The following is a 17,127-nucleotide window of genomic DNA, read 5'->3' as shown; positions in this document are numbered from 1 at the left end:
TGTTAGCATATTCTGCATCACTATTCATCATCTGCAAAAAAGTCACTTCATTATTCAGTATACAACTATTCATAGTATAGAGTTCCTTATTTCTAGCATATTTCATCACTAAAACTAAGATGTGTAGTTCTGTCTGACAGCCTGCATCAATCGCCTCGTATTCTGAAAGAAAAAAATTAGTTGAGACTGCTATCATACGATGTGTATAGTAATTCTGATCCATTTACTCTTCGTGAGGAGGTATTGCATCTTCTTTCGTTCACTCCGAAGGTGAAAATCCCATTTTGCAGCAATCCACTGTGGTCTGTTTCATTTATTTCTTTTACACGTTATTTCTTTCTGAAAATAATAAACAATGATTATTGTCTTGCATTTAAATCATATACCCATTAAATAAAAACTGGTTTATAGTGATATAATTAAGCATACAGCGTAGCATGACAGAATATGTAATATGTCAAAAACATAGACAGTGTACAGGTGCAAAAGTGTACACAGAATATCACAATGTAGCAGCAAAAAAAAAAAAAAAAAAAAAAAATATATATATATATATATATATATATAAAATAGTCACGATGTTGAGATATCATAAGGCACAATGTCAAAATCAACTGGTGTTTGTTACATCTTAAATATTTCATAGTGCATACAAACAAAACAGGAAAACAATCATACATACATGAAGAATGAAAAATGTGCACAGTCTAATGTGTAACGACAAGAAAAGCGACCTGTTAATCTTACCTTGCCGGGCACTTGCCAAGAAAAATACGATAATCATCAGTAAGTAATCACATAAATATAATTGCATAAGTGGTTATAAAATGAGTAAGTTCATCTGGAAAAATGTGCACGGTCTGATGTGTAACGACAAGAAGAGCGACCTGCTAACCTTACCTTGCCGGGAACTTGCCAAGAACAAATACGATAATCATCAGTAAGTATTCATGTGAATATAATTGCATAAGTGGTCATAAAAATTAGCAAATGGCATTACAACATGTTAAATCATAAAGTATCTTCTTTCAATAAAAGGTTTGATATTCGATATGTGGTAGTTTCCCTTGGTTTTTCTGGTTCTCAGAGTTTCGACGTGTACTACATTGGGGTGAGGAATGCTGCGAATTCGATATGGACCTGCATATAGAAGCTCAAATTTACTACATCTACTTTTTCCTCTATTAGATAAGTAATGTGTGCATACTAATATCTTCTGTCCAGTGTGAAAGTCACGGCGTGTACAAACCTGTTTTTGCTGTCTTCTCCGGCGCTCTGTGGCACGTTTGATGTTGTTCAGCGCAATGTCAATTATTTCATGGCGTCGTAGTCGACGAGATGTAGGAAAGGTTACTAATTCTTTAATTTTGTTAGGTGGTTCAACGTTTTTCAGTATAACAGTCGGAGATAGCATAGTAGATTCATTTGGTATGGAATTAATTACATCAAGGAATGAGAGTATGTGTGTGTCCCAATCAATATGTTTTTTATGGCAGTATATTCTACACAGTTTACCAATTTCTTTCATTAATCGTTCACAAGGGTTCGAAGAAGCATGGTACCTGGATATAAAGATCGGAGAAATGTTTCTAGCTCGTAACATACGTATCCATATAGCAGATCGAAACTGTGGTCCATTTTCGGAAATTACTTTCAATACATGCCCTATATGAAATAGAAAATGTTTTACAAATGCTTTCGAAACAGTTTTAGCAGTAGCTTTGCGTAACGGAGTAAAGGTAACAAATTTTGAAGTGAGTTCAACAGCGACAAAGATGTAGCAAAAACCTCTATTAGTTCTGGGAATCGGACCAAAAATGTCTACAGCGGCCATGTGTCTCAATTTAACAGGTACAATGGGATGTAATGGAGGAATATGTGAAGTCGTATCTGACTTAGCTTTCTGGCAGATTTTACATGACGCAAAAACTCGTCGAATACGTTTCTCCATGTTGGTAAAATAACAGTTCTGTCTCAGTATTAGAAAACATTTCCTGGCTCCGTAATGTGCGTAACTTAAATGAGAATATCAAATTAATTTGTTAACAAGTTCGTCAGGAATGCATAATAACCAATTGTTGCTGTCAGGGTGAGAGCGGCGAAACAGCGTACAGTGTAATGGTTTCTAATGGTAACATTATTCCTATCTTGCCAAAGCTGTTTAATTTCTTTACATACGTTGTCTTTACTCTGCTCTTGTGTTATGTCTTGTAATGACGACGACGCTGAAATTTGCTTTGCAGAAGTTGGTTGCGATGTCTTGCTGATTGTTGCTGAGAGAACGGGATAGTGCGTCTGCTACAATATTTTGTGTACCGGGAATGTGAACAATTGTAAAAATTAAATTCCTGTAAATAAAGTTTCCATCTACTTAATCTGCCGTGTGTAAATTTAGCGGAAAGTAAAAACTGTATGGCTCTATGATCTGTGTAAACGGTAGTGTGTCTTCCATAAAGAAAATGCCGAAATCTCGAAAATGCCCAAACAACACATAATGTTTCAAGTTCTGTGACAGAATAATTGCGTTCAGCAGGTGACAGAATGCGACTTGCAAAGGCGATGTTTTTAATTACTGTAGTGCCATCTTCTTCAATTTCCTGAAAAATGTGTACGCCTAAAGGGGTGTTAGAACTGTCGGTGGCAATGGAAAAATTTCTAGTAAGATCTGGATGTGATTAAAGTGGTGCATTCAACAAAGCTTGTTTTAGATTGACTAATTCAGACTATTAGTTTTTCATGTAAAAGTTTGTCTCAGATGTCGTCAAAAGTAATAACATTTTCGTGAACAAGATTCTCTGTGTCAAAAGTATTGCTTGCGTTACTGGAAGATGCAACCTGTACTGTATCTAGTCAAATTCTATCTGACGTGCTATTATTTTCGGGAAGACGCTGTGGCATTTCGACTATTTGAACTGTTCTGTTATTTCGTCCTGTCGTATTACGTTCGGGATGATATCTACTGTCTGGTTCATTCATGATAATTTGTTGTTGCGGATGATTCTGCTGCTGGTAAGACCAACTGTTACTAAACGGGCGCTGAAAATTGTGCTCATTACTGTTACGTCTGTCATGATAGTCATTTCTATATGGTGCATTGCGATAGGAATTGAAATGGTGTGTTTCTGTACGTACTGATTTCCTTGTTGCTGTGCGTTACTATTTGTTGGAGCTGACGCTATACGTGTAGGCGGCGAAACATTAAAGCTTGGTTGACCTTGCAGACTACGTTGTTGGTTAGGTATGCTAACCGGCTGGTTTTGTTGCTGTTGCGGTGAAAAACCTGTATTGTTACCAAATGTGTTTGCGACTGCTGAAAATTTTGTACATACTGATGATTTGAATTTTGCCTGTTATTAAAATTACGCTGTTATTTCTTTTCATTCCTGGAGTGTCTAATGAAAATTGTCATTTTCGGTAAAACTTGTATCAGGTTTTCTTTACTAATTCTTAATCCTAGATAGACAGATAGTTGAGGAGCTGTTTTCATAGATATAAAGGATAGTAGAAGAGAAGGCAGCAGTGCAGAAAACTAAAGATGAAATAGCACTACTACGGCTCGGGGCCCTGTGCACGCTACGGCACATATTCATCAAAGCGTAATGAATCCCCTGAGGTGTATTACGCGCTGCAAATAAATTTTAGTTTCTGTATTACAGGCAATGCCGGTGAAAATTCAAAATCAAGTTGTAGTATCCAATCCAGTGCTAGTTTCTGCATTACAGGCCAAACTGATGAAAATACAAAAGCAAATTGTCGTATGCACTCCAAAGTGTGACTCTGTGTTCTGTCATTTTTAAATACTTTAAATTTTCTCACTGATAGAAAATGTTTATAATCAAAATTATCGTCTCTGTAAGTCTGAACAGGTTCAGGATTGTATGAGAATCTATTTGTCTGTGATTGTTCGGAATCTAAGTCACGTACTCTCTGTAAATTACCTAAATTATACTGGCTGTGTGAGTCTGACAAATGTTCGCAAAGTGGCGTCTGCTGTGATGTGTTAAAGGCTGAAACATTTTTCATCTCTGTTACCTCTTGCTGTAAAGTTGACAATTTTCTACGTAATGTATTATTGGACGAACCTATCTCAGTGATTGTCTGCTGTAAATTTTGGAATTCGGGTGTTTGATTAAACGAAATCGGTGACGTATCGTCTGATTTGATGTCATTATTACTTTCAATAACGTCTGTACGACTGGCCAATTCGTCATATTTTTCAGTCAGTATTTTTACCTGATCATCGTTTTTAGTGTCACAAGCATTAATCTGTTTTTGTATTTTACGTGTGGTTTCGTTCAATTTTTTAACATCTGCTTTAATGACATCAGGATCCTGTATTAGTTCTAATTGTTCAAGTCTGTCGGTCACTGTCTGAAAGTCTACTGTGTGTGTATCTGTTTTTGCTTTAAGATCGGAAATCTCATCACGCAATTCGGTGTTCAACTGTTTGATAGTATTAATTTCGTCTGATACTGTAGCAATATTATTGTATACGTATGTTTTTGCTTTCGTAAACAATTTACGTTTATCTTCCTGAGGTAATTGTTTCCATGACTTGTCGTTTTACTTGATTTTGTTCCTGTATGAGTTTACGGTAACGCGTTTCACTGTTTTGTAGGTGGTGATTAAAGCGTTCGTCAATTTGGCTGTTCTGTTGGTCAAATTTCGCGTCTACCTTTGCATCCAGTGTGCACGAAAGTTCTGCTGACATTAATTTAAACTCGTCGCGTAACTGTGTTGCGTTTTCAGAGCATTGTTTAGCGACTGCACTAATTCATCTCTAAGTGATTCTGTTGTAGCTGTTTGCGTATTCTTTAATTCTTGAGCAACAGATCTAATTTCTTCACTACTTTTCCTAGCACAAGCCTTAATTTCCTCACGTAATTGTTCCTTAGTATCATGACATTGCGCGGCAACGGCTGTAATCAGTTCACTAAGATGTCTGGCATTGTTGTCTAGTTTTTCATTAAGGTTGTCTTATTTTTCATTAATTTCATTAATTTGTTGCTTGAGACTTTCACTAAGTTGTTTAAAATTGTTGTCTTGTTCTTTCTTCGACGGTTTGGAATTTTCACTCTGTTGTAGCAATACTGCCATAATTTGATCCAAGCCAATATTACATACTCTATTCTCTGTATTGTTTGATGCCATACCTGTAATTGTCACGTTTTGTGTAACCATGTGGTCATTCTGTGATTCTCGAAAAGGTTTGCCAACCGGATGTGCACTGTTAGTCACTACACTGGAATCAAATAACTCTGACGTATTCTGATTACGCTGTTCATTTTCGTTAGAAACATTTATCTGTTCATTATGTAAATTTTGCAAACCGGGTGTATCAAGCTGCACAGCGTTCGTTGTATCGGAACGTGCCACGTCATCAATTGTCGTTAAATTAACAGATGACACAATTGAATTTGTCTGCTCATCATTAGCATTAAAATCATTACTACTGGCCGGTACGCACTGATTGTCTGTAAATGGAGGACTATCATTAATACACTGAGTGTCGCAAGTATTATCGGTCAAATTATTAGAGTCAGCTATTTCACTCATTGCACATTGCGATATACTGTTAACAGTTTTTCGCGGCATTTTTACACAAATCAAATTTAAGCACAAAAATGAAACAAGGACAATGCAAAATTGCAACAAACACAATTACAACAAAGAGCAACAAATTGCCGATGATCTGTGAAAGAAAGAGTGACAAATTAGTAAATGCATTGCGCCAGATGCAAACTACGTTTAAATAAATAAGAGCAGATATATGACTACTTATCAGAAGATTCACAAAGAAATACGATCCTGGCCGGATGTCTCCAAGTATAACCTCCCCACACGAAATATTATATTTAAATGAATTTTAAAATATTGTAACCTCTGAGCAAAATTGGTCCCCATGTATAATCTCTGCGCAGAAATGCATTCACATTTAATGTACTCAGAAAATTCTTTTCTCATTTATAGTTAAGTTTGAAACAGAAAACCTCCTAAACTCCGAAATAAAAATATTCAGTAACCTGGCAAATTTTACGACGACAGAAGCGCTGCGCCACGGCCCTGTATTCTGAATAAAAAGGCAAAAATTCTTACCTCAATAAAAACCGCGAATATATCTACTCTTACCAAAAGAGCTCCGTGCAGTGCTGGCGTATGCTTTGTGATTCGTGAAAGGAATGATCATGCATTGGATAAAATCTTTAAATTTAAATGAATGCTTTTTTTTAAAAAAAATACTTTATATTATAAAAATTATTATTCGGGCATTTTTTAAAAGAAATTGGATGACAGTTAACATACATTACTAGATATGCGCAAGGCTGCTTCTTTACCTTCTACAATAATACTCATCCTCCAGAAATACCTCTTACACCCTAGTGCACTAAATTTAGAATAAAACAGTTTTTTTATTTATAAGGTAATAAGCATTTAATAGAACTACTATAATACTTATTTACAATGAACACATTACTGCACTGAAATGGTGCAGAAGTTAGATTGTACTATCACACACCACAAACACACACTTATTTACAATGAACACATTACTGCACAGAAATTGTGCACTAGTTATATTGTACTTTATATATAGGCCTACACACAAACATACACAAATCAGTTGGTTCTACTGAGAAGTTCATCAACGGAGTAGAAGGAGTTGACCACCAATTCCTACGCTGGTCTGCAGCTTGTTGTCTGTGCCAAGCCGGCCGTAGTGGCCGTTGTGCGGTTCTAGGTGCTACAGTCTGGAACCGCGAGACCACTACGGTCGCAGGTTCGAATCCTGCCTCCGGCATGGGTGTGTGTGATGTCCTTAGGTTAGTTAGGTGTAAGTAGTTCTAAGTTCTAAGGGTAGCGTCTTTTATTCATAATCAAAACGTCTTCGGTCCCGGGTTCGATCCCCGCCACTGACTGAATTTCGATAAATAATCAGCATTGGCGGCCGAAGACTTCCGGCATAAGAAGTCAGCCTCATTCTGCCAACGGCCTTATCAAAGAGGGTGGAGGAGCGGAGGAGCGGATAGAGGTTCAGGGCACTCTCTTGTCCTAGGGGTAGGAAATTGCCCCTAAAGGCGGAAGAATCAGCAATGATCAACGACATGAGGATGCAGAAGGCAATGGAAACTACTGCATTAAAGGCACATAACGTGTATCCACAGGACATGTGGCCTGTATTTGAAGAAGTGTCATGATGATCTCTCCATTGGCAAAAGATTCCGGAATAGTCTCTGGGAGGGGACTGCCAAGGGGGAGGTTACCATGAGAAAAAGATTGAATAATCAACGAAAGGATAACGTTCTACGAGTCGGGGCGTGGAATGTCAGAAGCTTGAACGTGGTAGGGAAACTAGAAAATCTGAAAAGGGAAATGCAAAGTCTCAATCTAGATATAGTAGGGGTTAGTGAAGTGAAGTGGAAGGAAGACAAGGATTTCTGGTCAGATGAGTATCAGGTAATATCAACAGCAGGAGAAAATGGTATAACAGGTGTAGGATTCGTTATGAATAGGAAAGTAGGGCAGAGGGTGTGTTACTGTGAACAGTTCAGTGACCGGGTTGTTCTATTCAGAATCGACAGCAGACCAACACCGACAACGATAGTTCAGGTATACATGCCGACGTCGCAAGCTGAAGATGAACAGGTAGAGAAAGTGTATGAGGATATTGTAAGGGGGACAAAAATGTAATAGTCATGGGCGACTGGAATGCAGTTGTAGGGGAAGGAGTAGAAGAAAAGGTTACAGGAGAATATGGGCTTGGGACAAGGAATGAAAGTGGAGAAAGACTAATTGAGTTCTGTAACGAGTTTCAGCTAGTAATAGCGAATACCCTGTTCAAGATTCACAAGAGTAGGGGGTATACTTGGAAAAGGCCGGGAGATACGGGAAGATTTCAATTAGATTACATCATGGTCAGACAGAGATTCCGAAATCAGATACTGGATTGTAAGGCGTACCCAGGAGCAGATATAGACTCAGATCACAGTATAGTAGCGATGAAGAGTAGGCTGAAGTTCAAGACATTAGTCAGGAAGAATCAATACGCAAAGAAGTGGGATAAGGAAGTACTAAGGAATGACGAGATTCGTTTGAAGTTCTCTAACGCTATAGATACTGCAATAAGGAATAGCGCAGTAGGCAGTACAGTTGAAGAGGAATGAACATCTCTAAAAAGGGCCATCACAGAATTTGGGAAGGAAAACATAGGTACAAAGGAGGTAGCTGCGAAGAAACCATGGGTAACAGAAGAAATACTTCAGTTGATTGATGAAAAGAGGAAGTACAAACATGTATGAGGGTGAAGATTTGTCTGATGTGATAGAAGAAGAAACAGGAGTCGATTTAGAAGAGGTAGGGGATCCAGTATTAGAATCGGAATTTAAAAGAGCTTCGGAGGACTTACGGTCAAATAAGGTTAGAAGGGATAGATAACATTCCATGAGAGTTTCTAAAATCAAGGGGGAAGTGGCAACAAAACGACTATTCACGTAGGTGTGTGGAATATATGAGTCTGGCGATATACCATCTAACTTTCGGAAAAGCATCATCCACACAATTCCGAAGACGGCAAGAGCTGACAAGTGCGAGAATTATCGCACAATCAAAAAATGGTTCAAATGGCTCTGAGCACTATGGGACTTAACTACTGAGGTCATCAGTCCCCTAGAACTTAGAACTACTTAAACCTAACTAACCTAAGGACCACACACACATCCATGCCCGAGGAAGGATTCGAACCTGCGACCGTAGCGGTCCCGCGGTTCCAAACTGAAGCGCTTAGAACCGCACGACCACACCGGCCGGCGCACAATCAGCTTAACAGCTCATGCATCGGAGCTGCTTACAAGAATAGTATACAGAAGAATGGAAAAGAAAATTGAGAATGCGCTAGGTGACGATCAGTTTGGTCTTAGGAAAAGTAAAGGGACGAGAGAGGCAATTCTGACGTTACGGCTAATAATGGAAGCAAGGCTAAAGAAAAATCAAGACACTTTCATAGGATTTGTCGACCTGGAAAAAGCGTTCGACAATATAAAATGGTGCAAGCTTTTCGAGATTCTGAAAAAAGTAGGGGTAAGCTATAGGGAGAGACGGGTCATATACAATATGTACAACAACCAAGAGGGAATAATAAGAGTGAACGATCAAGAACGAAGTGCTCGCATTAAGAAGGGTGTAAGACAAGGCTGTAGCCTTTCGGCCCTACTCTTCAATCTGTACATCGAGGAAGCAATGATGGACATAAAAGAAAGGTTCAGGAGTGGAATTAAAATGCAAGGTGAAAGGATATCAATGATACGATTCGCTGATGACATTGCTATTTTGAGTGAAAGTGAAGAAGAATAAGTGATCTGCTGAACGGAATGAACAGTCTAATGAGTAAACAGTATGGTTTGAGAATAAATCGGAGAAAGACGAAGGTAATGAGAAGTAGTAGAAATGAGAACAGCGAGAAACTTAACATCAGGATTGATGGTCACGATGTCAGTGAAATTAAGGAATTCTGCTTCCTGGGCAGTAAAATAACCAATGACGGACGGAGCAAGGAGGACATCAAAAGCAGACTCGCTATGATAAAAAAGGCATTTCTGGCCAAGAGAAGTCTACTAATATCAAATACTGGCCTTAATTTGAGGAAGAAATTTCTGAGGATGTACGTCTGGAGTACAGCATTGTATGGTAGTGAAACATGGACTGTGGGAAAACCGGAACAGAAGAGAATCGAAGCATTTGAGATGTGGTGCTATAGACGAATGTTGAAAATTAGGTGGACTCATAAGGTAAGGAATGAGGAGGTTCTACGCAGAATCAGAGAGGAAAGGAATATGTAGAAAACACTGATAAGGAGAAGGGACAGGATGATAGGACATCTGCTAAGACATGAGGGAATGACTTCCATGGTACTTGAGGGAGCTGTAGAGGGCAAAAACTGTAGAGGATGACAGAGATTGGAATACGTCAAGCAAATAATTGAGGACGTAGGTTGCAAGTGCTACTCTGAGATGAGGAGGTTAGCATAGGAAAGGAATTCGTGGCGGGCCGCATCAAACCAGTCAGTAGACTCATGACCAAAAAAAAAAAAGGGGGCGACTGATGACCTCAGAAGTTGAGTCCCATAGTGCTCAGAGCCATTTGAACCATTTTTATCTGTGCCACAATGTTGGCCTCGTAGCCAGCGGTTCATGTGGGCAAAGAGATGAAAATTGTACGCAGCCAAGTCCGGGCTATAAGGTGGGTGATCAGTTTCCGTCAAAAATGCTGCAGGTGCGTCTTCGTTCCCTCGTGGAGCGCAGCCGAGAATTGTCATTTAGAAGGAGATGGATTATAGTTACATTATGTAGGTTGCATGAAATCAGGGGAAACCTCTCAGGAAGACATCGCAGGTGGCGAAAACATTATTTTCTATGCATCGTTACGTGCTTACTGTTCGGTAAATGCCGGTAGACGCCATTGTCTCGAGGAAAAACAACCTGCAAGCAAGGATGGACGTGTTCGACAAGGATAGCTTGTGCTGATGCATTGTCTCTTCCAGAATGACGATAATGACGATATCACCCAGGGAATGCCAAGTAAACATGCCCCAGATCATAATGCTACCTCCCTTGTTGCAATGTGTTCGTTTTCAGATGTTTAACGCTGAACACGCCAACGGCCATCTGTCCGATGGAGCATAAAAGTTGATCCATCCCAAAAGGCCACCTGTCAGTAAGTCAGTAGACGTGCAGTTACGGTACGGGCGTGTAAATTCCAGCCTTCGTCGCCGATGAACATCAGTCAGCATGGGTGCATGAACCAGCCACCTACTACGGAGGCCCATACGCCGCAACGTTCGGTGAATGGTCGTTGAAGAAACACTGTTGGTAGACCCTTGGTTCACTTGGACAGTGAGTTGCACAACAACTGCAGATCTACAGGGCGACAATAATTGAACCATATGAAATAAAATCGTCATAACTTCAGAACGGTTGGCGTTAGGACGTTCAAACTGGACGGTTAGCCAGGGGGCATGATGGGAATATTTTGGTTTAGCGACGAAGCCCACTTTCATTTGGATAGGTTCATCAAAATTGGCGCATTCGTAGGCCTGAGAATCCGCATTTCGCGATCGAGAAATCTCTTCACTCTCAGTACTGTATGATGTGCAATGTCGCGTCACGGAATAATCGGTGCGATATTCGTTGATGGCACGATAAGTACCGGACGGTAAGTGAAGGTTTTGTAAGATGGTTTCATCCTCATTATCCAAAGTGACCTTTATTTCCACAAGATGGAGCCCGATCCCATTGAAGCAGGACAGTCTTTGATGTCCTGGAGCAGGACTTTGGGGACCGCATTCTGGCTCTGGGATACCCAGAGGCCACTGGCATGGGCCTCGATTGGCCACCATATTCTCCTGATCTGAACAAGTGCGATTCCTTTTTGTGGGGCTATATTAAAGGAAAGGTGTACAGCAATAACGCTGTAACCCTTGTAGAGCTGAAAACAGCCATTCACGTGGTCATCGACGGCATAGTGTTCCGACATTTCAGTGGGCCATGCAGAAGTTCGCTATCCGTGTGAGCCACATCTTCGCCAATGATGGAAGGCATATCTAACATCTCATAAACTAAATCCGACTACCTGTAGTGACGTTCATTCACATGTTGAATATAGTGTACCCACGCCGTAGTTAGTTATTAATTTACGTTCTTTTTCATACACTTCAATAACTGTCTTCCTGTGTTTGCCTGTACACATCTCCGCAGCCGTCGTTCACCCACGTCATCTATGGCCCGTGGTGCACCACAGTCATCTCGACGTTGCAAAAGTTTGTTAAGTGGACAGTTGTAACCTCCCCGTGAAAATAAGTCAATAAAAAATGTAAATAGAAATGGAGCCAAATATCGTTAAATTGAAATGGAACCATGCGTGAACTTCCCACAATAATTGATAAATGAAAATTGACCATAAACCACAGTAATATCAATTAAATAATGAACCATCAACTGAATGTAACATCTCAACACAAACCTGATAAATCTTATAAGGGCAGCAGCGCTGACCTTTGGCCCTGTGAAATAATTAAACCTGATAAATTCTTACCTCAGTAAAACTGCATCTATACCTGCTCTTATTTTTCGGCACAGCTCCGTGCAATGCTGCCCTACATTTAATTTTGATTCTTGGAGGGAATGCATAGGAAATATTCTTTAAATTGAAATGAATCTTTTTCTTTAAATGAGTTACTTTATAAAAGGTTATTATTGGGGCATCATTTTTTGAACAAATTAATTACAATTAACATACGTTATTAGCTGAGCGCAGTGCTGCTTCATTACCTTCTACAATAATATACATATCGTACACCACATTCGTGACCAGACTCGTGGGGAGAGCACACCGTGAACGCATGCCGACTCGCTACACACTAGCACTGACTGAGTACAACTCGCAACTGTCTACTCCCTCTGCCGACTCGCCACACACACTGCCGCCAGACTACTACTGCAGACAGAGTGCAACTCGCAACTGAACACTCGCGCGGTCAAGTGCAGACTAGCCACGATAAATAACTCTCTGGTCAGAGATTCTGTCATGCCTCGCCATCGCTGGTAATGAATACATATGAAACGTACACGTTTCATAACCCTCCACTGGGGGGGCAAAAATTTGGCAGCGATGGTGAGTCATTTGGACTTGCCATGAGCAACAATTTTTTTCTTAACTAATTAGCTTTACAACTACAGAATATATACAGATACATATAGGTGTAGAACATGAAGTAAATATAGTGCTCATGCACTGAGTACAGAACATATCAGACAATGACAAAATATATATACAATGAGTACAAAACATATTTACAAATGGCAAAAGTGCACACGCACAGTAGTACAGAACAAATCAGCAAATCACAAAAAATGTATATGCAATGAGTAGAAAACATGTTAACAAAATGACAAAAGTGCACATGCGCTGTAGTTCAGAACATATCAGCAAATCACAAAATGTATAGGCCATGAATACAAATCATGATAACAAAATGACTTTTAATATGTTACAAGAATTAGGATAGGAAAGGGAAGGATTGCGTCATGGTTGTAGCACTTTAGGTTGCACGCAGCTGCACTGAAAGTCCATATCTTTCTACAGAAGCACAACACCAAGTGAGGCAATCTAAAGTTCTTTTCCCAAAAGTATTAATCAGCGTAGCCAAGACACTGAAATGCCGTAGTAATATTCCATGTTATCCTTTTGGTAGTACATTAGGTACACCAAACAGTGGGACCATAATAGCATCTCATCGCTCATTGTGGTGGACAGCATGTCGTGTCAACACCACGTTCTTGTCTGTTACAGCAACGTAGAATTAGTGCAAAAACCAAATATAGTGCTCCATGATCATGAGGATATACAGGACAAACGGATATTGCAGTAATTCCAGGTAATTAGGTTAGAAGGTGAAGGACATTAAGTCACATACTAGTCTTCATTTAGAATTACACTAGTAATGGGTGACACTCATTGCCCAGTCATTGAACATTTCTGTATCATGTACATAGTATTACAGAATAATGTTCATGAGTAACTTTACAGAGAACATTGGCACTCATTGCCTAATTACAAACCATCAGAAGTCATTTACAGAGAACATTGGCACTCATTGACTAATTACAAACCATCAGAAGTCAATTACAGAGAACATTGGCACTCATTGACTAATTACAAACCCTCAGAAGTCATTTACAGAGAACATTGGCACTCATTGCCTAATTACCATCAGAAATCATTTACAGAGAACATTGGCACTCGTTGACTAATTACAAACCCTCAGAAGTCATTTACAGAGAACATTGGCACTCATTGCCTAATTACAAACCATCAGAAGACATTTACAGAGAACATTGGCACTCATTGACTAATTACAAACCATCAGAAGTCATTTACAGAGAACATTGGCACTCATTGCCTAATTACCATCATAAATCGTTTACAGAGAACATTGGCACTCATTGACTAATTACAAACCATCAGAAGACATTTACAGAGAGCATTGGCACTCATTGACTAATTACAAACCATCAGAAGTCATTTACAGAGAACATTGGCACTCATTGCCTAATTACCATCAGAAATCATTTACAGAGAACATTGGCATTCATTGCCTAATTACAAACCATCAGAAGTCATTTACAGAGAACATTGGCACTCATTGACTAATTACAAACCATCAGAAGTCATTTACAGAGAACATTGGCACTCATTGCCTAATTACCATCAGAAATCATTTACAGAGAACATTGGCATTCATTGCCTAATCACAAACCATCAGAAGTCATTTACAGAAAACATTGGCATTCATTGCCTAATCACAAACCATCAGAAGTCATTTACAGAAAACATTGGCATTCATTGCCTAATTACAAACCATCAGAAGTCATCATTGAAAATGAGTTAATAAATGGCATAATTAATCTAATTATAGTAAACATTGTCCTCATAGTTCATCTTATTACATTAATCAGTGGCATTCATTTGCCAGTTACAAAGCATTTTTTTGTGCTAGCAATGCATTGCGTTGGGATCGATAATTAACAACAATATTTGCTTTTGAGTTATTGCTGCAAATGAAGATGTGTACCGTCATTCGTCATGAGTCAGCTGTATCAAGATTATGAAACAAGTAGAGTATATGTAATCACATTCATAAATGACATGGGTTTAATGAACAACTGCTTATAGTACATTAATTTCATGAATAATTTCTCCTGCAAAATATACAAAAATGGATTATTAGACTGAAAGAAGAAACGCATTTTATGCTGAAGAGTAGTGAACTTCGAATTAACAGGTAGCGAAATGTGTATAAAATGTGTTCCCTAGCTGTCCTTTCCAAAACCTTCAGTCATCATACCATGCAATACAACACATACTGTCAAAACGAACTGCAACAAATACTTAAATAACTACAGAGCATAAATACATAAACTTCAACATCATCCTCATATGTAAAGAAAAAACTTCATTATCCATCACTTGATTATCATAACTCCATTATTATCATCACCTGTAAAGAAAAACTTCATTATTCATAGCTGCATATTCATCATTATTCATCACCATTCATTATCATCTGCAAAAAAAAAATCACTTCATTATTCATTACACAACTGTTCCTCATTTCTAGCACATTTCCTCACTAAAACTAAGATGTGAAGTTCTGTCTGACAGCCTGCATCAATCGCTTCGCATTCTGAAAGAAAAAAATTAGTTAAGACTGCTATTCTACGATGTGTATAGTATATTCTTGTTAATGCTTGTTAATTCTGATCCATTTACTCTTCCTCATAAGGTTTTTGCATCTTCTTTCGTTTATTCCGTAGGTGAAATTCCCATTTCCGTTTAATTTATTTCCTTTACGCGTTATTTATTTCTGAAAATGATGAACAAAGATTAATGTCTTGCATTTAATTCATATACCCATTAGATAAAAACTGGTTTATAGTGATATAATGAAGCATACAGCATAGCATGACAGAAAACGTAATATGTCAAAAACATAGGCAGTGTTCACAGGCAAAAATGTACCCAGAATATTATAATGCAGCAGCAAAAAATGTAAAAATAGTCACGATGTTGAGATATCATAGGGCAAAAATGTCAAAGTCAACTGGTGTTTGCTGTATCTTAACTATTTCATAATGCATACAAACAAACAGGAAAACAATCATACATACATAAAAAATGGAAAATGTGCACGGTCTGATGTGTAACGACAACAAAAGCGACCTGCTAACCTTACCTTGCCGGGCACTTGCCAAGAAAAATACAACAATCATCAGTAAGTATTCACATGAATATAATTGTATAAGTGGTCATAAAAATTAGGAAATGGCACTACAGCATGTTAAATCATAAAGTATCTTCAGTCAATAAAAGGTTTAATATTCGATATGTGGTGGTTTCCTTTCGATTTTCTGGTTCTCAAAGTTTCGACGTGTATAACATTGGGGTGAGGAATGCTGCGAATCCGATATGGACCTGCGTATAGAAGTTCAAATTTACTGCACCTACCTTTTATTTTGTTGGATAAATAGTGTGTACGTACCAATATCTTCTGTCCAACGTGAAAGTCAAGGCGTATACAAACCTGTTTTTGTTGTCTTCTCCGGCGCTCTGCGGCACGTTTGATGTTGTTCAGCGCAATGTCAATTATTTCATGGTGTCGTAGTCGACGAGATGTAGGAAAGGTTACTAATTCTTTAATTTTGTTTGGTGGTTCTACATTTTTCAGTATAACAGTCGGAGATAGCATAGTAGATTCATTTGGTATGGAATTAATTACATCCTGGATTAAGAGTATGTGTGTGTCCCTATCAATATGTTTTTTATGGCAGTATATTCTACACAGTTTACCAATTTCTTTCATTAATCGTTCACAAGGGATCGAAAAAGCATGGTACCTGGATATAAAGATCGGATAAATGTTTCTAGCTCGCAACATACGTATCCATATAGCAGATCGAAACTGTGGTCCATTGTCGGAAATTACTTTCAATACATGCCCTACATGAAATAGAAAATGTTTTACAAATTCTTTCGAAACAGTTTTAGCAGTAGCTTTGCGTAACGGAGTGAAGGTAACAAATTTTGAAGTCAGTTCAACAGCGACAAAGATGTAGCAAAAACCTCTATTAGTTTTGGGAATCGGACCAAAAATGTCTACAGCGGCCATGTGTCTTAATTTAACAGGTACAATGGGATGTAATGGAGGAATATGTGTAGTCGTATCTGATTTAGCTTTCTGGCAGATTTTACATGACGCTAAAACTCGTCGAATACGTTTCTCCATGTTGGTAAAATAACAGTTCTGTCTCAGTATAAGAAAACATTTTCTGGCTCCGTAATGTACGTAACTTAAATGAGTATACCAGATTAATTTGTTAACAAGTTCGTCAGGAATGCATAATAATCAATTATTGCTGTCAGGATGAGAGCGGCGAAACAGAATGTCATTGCGTGCAGTGTAATGGTTTCTAATGGTAACATTATTCCTATCTTGCCAAAGATGTTTAATTTCTTTCCACACGTTGTCTTTACATTGCTCTTGTGCTATGTCCTGTAATAATGACGAAATGAAACTTT

This window comes from Schistocerca serialis, chromosome 4 (genome assembly GCF_023864345.2).
Source record: "Schistocerca serialis cubense isolate TAMUIC-IGC-003099 chromosome 4, iqSchSeri2.2, whole genome shotgun sequence".
NCBI lineage: Eukaryota > Metazoa > Arthropoda > Insecta > Orthoptera > Acrididae > Schistocerca > Schistocerca serialis.
The sequence above is the reverse complement of the archived record's forward strand: the minus strand, read 5'-3'. Positions refer to the sequence as shown.